Raw genomic sequence first — 4039 nt, 5'->3', positions numbered from 1 at the left:
CATGATGGACAAGAAGGCAGCTGAGGATGATGCTCACGTAATCACGGGTACGTTTCTTGTTAATGAAGTCTTTGCCTTTGTTTTGTTTGATTCGGGGGCGTCACATTCTTTTATATCGTCGAGTCATGCTAAGCTTTTGGGTTTGAGGGAGTTTGAGTCTGTAAAAGAGGAAGTTTTTATACTGTCGGGTGAGTCTGTATCTTGTGGGAGGGTGTATAAGAGTGTGTCTATGATAATTGGGCAGGTTGATCTACCAGTGGACTTGTTAGAGTTTCCTATGAACGGTTTTGAGATGATAGTTGGCATGGATTGGTTGGGTAAGTATAAAGCTAGAATAGACTGTCACCAAAAGAGAGTCTCTTTGAGGGGACCTAAGGGAGTTAGTGTGTCTTATCGTGGGTTTGTTGTCAAACCCAAAGTCAAAGTGATTGCAGCGGTGACATTGAAGTCTTATTTGAGGAAGGGGTGTCCTTTGATCCTATGCCATGTGAGAGACCATAGTATGGTGAGTTCGACAGTTGATCGGATACCAGTGGTGGGAGAGTTTCCAGATGTTATTCCGGAGGAGATACCAGGTTTACCACCAAAGATGGAGATAGATTTCAGTGTGGAGCTGAAACCAGGGACGGGACCAATTTCTAAGGCCCCATACCGCATGGGTCCTAAAGAGTTGGAGGAGCTGAAGAAGCAGCTCGATAATTTGATTGATAAGGGATACATTAGACCTAGTGTATCACCGTGGGGAGCACCAGTTCTGTTTGTGAAGAAGAAATAAAGGAGTTTCAGGTTGATACATGCATTTTATATAGCCTTTTTAGTCTTATTTTGCACATATTTCTATGCATTTTTATACCGATTTGTATTGCAATATGCTCCGAATTGGCTACTTTGGTTTGTTTTGTCTGAATTGTAGAAATGAACTTGGAAGTGGTGAAACCGTACTCTTTTCGTCCTGTTTTGCATGCATTTTGAGGAGACGGGAATGATAGAGCGAGATTATGCCTTGGGATGTGTGAAAGGATGGTCAACGAAGCAGTCAAAGACGTATTAGAAGCTGACCTGGAGGAAGAACATTCGATCGAAGGGTCTTTTGATTCGATCGAGTGGTTTAGAGTGTTGAAGAGGTCGATCGAGTGATTTGTTGTGCTCGATCGAAATGCTGTTTATGGGGTTTCCTCGATCGAGTGGAAATATTGCTCGATCGAGAGGATTATCTCTTGAAGTCCTCGATCGAGTGGCTTTATACTGCTCGATCGAGAGGTTTTGATATTACACGGGCTTAATTAACCCGTGTTGGACTTATTTCGTGATGGACTTTGTTTTGTCTATTTAAGCTTTGTTAATTAGGTTATTAAGTACGCTTTTTCTACGCTACTTACGTTTGACTCATCTTTAGAACGCCACTTTACTCTCTTAATTTCTCTCTAATACTCTCTTCACTGTAACTTTGCTCTTCAATCTCTTGCTTGGATTTTGGTTTGTTCTTTACGCCGGATCGGTTGTGATTGTAATCTCTCTTCCCTTATTAATCTTTATATTGTTATTTATTGCTTTAAATTCTTATTCCTCTCTTGATTAATTTCTGCCCTAATTATTTTATGCTTAATAACTATTATTGCATCATGTCTTTCATTAGTTTATTCATCATTATTATTATTGACAACATTAGTAATATGAGTAGCTAAATCCTTTCATGTTGGGATTAGGGAATCCGTGGTAGGATTGTGACGATGTAGCGAATAGACTAGATAGTTTGCTTGTGAGAATCTGTACCCATGGCAATTTAATTATAATACCGACTTAGTTGAGTGCACGCTTCTAAGTTACTTTTAATCTGGTTAAATTTACTCATGGATCGGAAGATTTGACTAAATAGACCTGCTATGAACAGTAGACTACCCTGACGAGGACGGAATTTAAATTAGTGGAAATCTAGGATAGAAAGTGGACCGGAAGGACCTTTCCAGTATCCATCTCACAGTAGATTATCTAGGCTATTTGCAACTGAGTCGATAGACTACCATGGTGAACCGAAATCCTGACATGTTCTCTCTCATTTGATCATCTCTATTATATTTTCTGTCTTTTATTGCTTTCTCTTTATTGCTCTGTCCTTTAACCTTCATTAGTTTAGAAACCAAACTTAAACCCCCCATTTAGTGACCTAAATAGACGGACCTTAACAGATATCTTGCCTCCCTGTGGAGATCGACCCGACTTCCCTAGCTATATAAGTTAGTGCCAGTTGGTTATTTTTGGTAGGTACACGACTAGCCTGTCAAATTTTGGCGCCGTTGCCGGGGAGGCAATAGCCCTATCTGTTCTTGTTTTCGTGTATTTTTATCCGTCTCAGGGAATTTTTATTCCTTGAGACAATTCTTATTTATCTCTTTCAGTGTTGTGTATGCCTAGGTCAAATAGGTCGGTATTAGTTCCAGCTGATTCGGAGCCAGAAAGACTGTTTCGGCATAGACTCCGTCTGCAAAGAGATCTTCGAAAGGAAAACTTGAGTACTTTCGAGCACGAGCTACAACACTTTTTATTTGTAGAAAACCAGTCTTTTGAAGAAGAAAATCTCATTTCTGTCAACAAACCGGTAAAGATGCCTAACAACATTGCAAGTCACTCGGAGCCCAAAGCATCCTCTATTCCTAAAGGTTTCAACCTACAAACTGAGGACGATAACACTTTTGATATCTGTCCGTCTTACATAAATCTGGTGGAGAGAATTCTATACCGAGGAGTGGCGGTTGAAGATCCGCGAAAGCATATGGAAGTCTTTACCGACTATTGCTCTACTATTCCCGCTACTAAGGGAGTAACTCAAGACAAGATAAAGAAAGTGCTCTTTCCTTTTTCTCTGACTGACTCAGCCCATGAGTGGTTGACTGATCTTGACCGTACAGCTGCTGGTATCACCAACTGGGAGACTCTCGCACTTGCCTGCTACAAAAGATACTTCCCTCCACAACGCACTAATCAGCTGAGGGGTAAGATTACTAGTTTTAAGCAGGCACCTGATGAGACTTTATATGAAGCTTGGTGTCAGTTCAAGAAGTTGGTGAGGTCTCTTCCTCACCATAGTTTTGATCAGTGGTTTTTGTGCAACCAGTTTTACAATAGGTTGTACGATGACCACAGAGCTATACTTGACGCCTCATCTAATGGAATATTTCAAAAGAACATTGATGATGATAAGGGATGGGGCATTATTGAGGAGATGGCGACCCATTGTGCTGAATATGGGAACCCACGGGACGGTATTCGAACGGTCCATTTGGTTGATAAGGCAGTCGTGGCTCAGCTGGAAGCCATGAATGCTTGGTTTGATAGATTGGAGCTGCAATCTGCTGGAGATCAACAGACAGTTCATCTGTTGACCAGACAGGAAACTGTCATTTTTGAGAGGTGTGGAAGCGATGATGGTCATACTGCTATTGACTGTCTTACTGAGAAGGAACAAGTCCTTGCCTTTCAGCAATATAGGTAAGGAGGAGGTTCTTATTACAACAATCAAGGGGCAGTCCATCCAAATTTGAGGTGGACAAGTCAAAATGTTCTTAATCCCACTTCTCCACCGCAGCAGCAGCAACCGTATGTCCCTCCTCACAAGGCTCAAGAAGGCTTCCAAAAGCCTCCTTCTTTTCCTCCACCGAATCAAGGAGCATCATCTTCAAGTGGGATAAGTGAGCTAGCTGAGTTAAAGACAATGCTTTAGTCATTGACAAAGCAATGGCAACTAAGTGACCAACAGAAAGAAGCATCCATCAAGTCACTTGAAACTCAAGTTGCTCAACTCGCCGCCAATCAGTCCACGAGGAAACCGGGTCATTTGCCGTCCCAATCTGAGAAGAATCCACACGAGACGGTAAACTTGATTAATTTGAGAAGTGGTCGCTCATATGAAGGACCAAAATTGTCAACTTTAGATGACATATCAGACCCGAGGAAGGCCATAAATGCTGATGAACAGTCATTTGTCGCTGAAATATGCTTACCGCGAAGAATATACTCGATCGACTAGTTTCAGGGGGTCGAT

The 4039-nt window shown here is 41.6% G+C and overlaps 1 non-coding gene across 1 annotated transcript; it reads right to left on the bottom strand.

The window, feature by feature from the left end:
• Window positions 1-2981: 2981 nt before the first annotated feature.
• LOC141650362 (small nucleolar RNA R71) lies at window positions 2982-3087 on the bottom strand. The gene has a single exon (XR_012546401.1). It is a non-coding gene; the product is annotated as a small nucleolar RNA R71 (small nucleolar RNA).
• Between the last annotated feature and the right edge of the window lie 952 nt (window positions 3088-4039).

This window comes from Silene latifolia, chromosome 3, assembly GCF_048544455.1.
Source record: "Silene latifolia isolate original U9 population chromosome 3, ASM4854445v1, whole genome shotgun sequence".
Lineage (NCBI taxonomy): Eukaryota > Viridiplantae > Streptophyta > Magnoliopsida > Caryophyllales > Caryophyllaceae > Silene > Silene latifolia.
The sequence above is the reverse complement of the archived record's forward strand: the minus strand, read 5'-3'. Positions and strand labels throughout refer to the sequence as shown.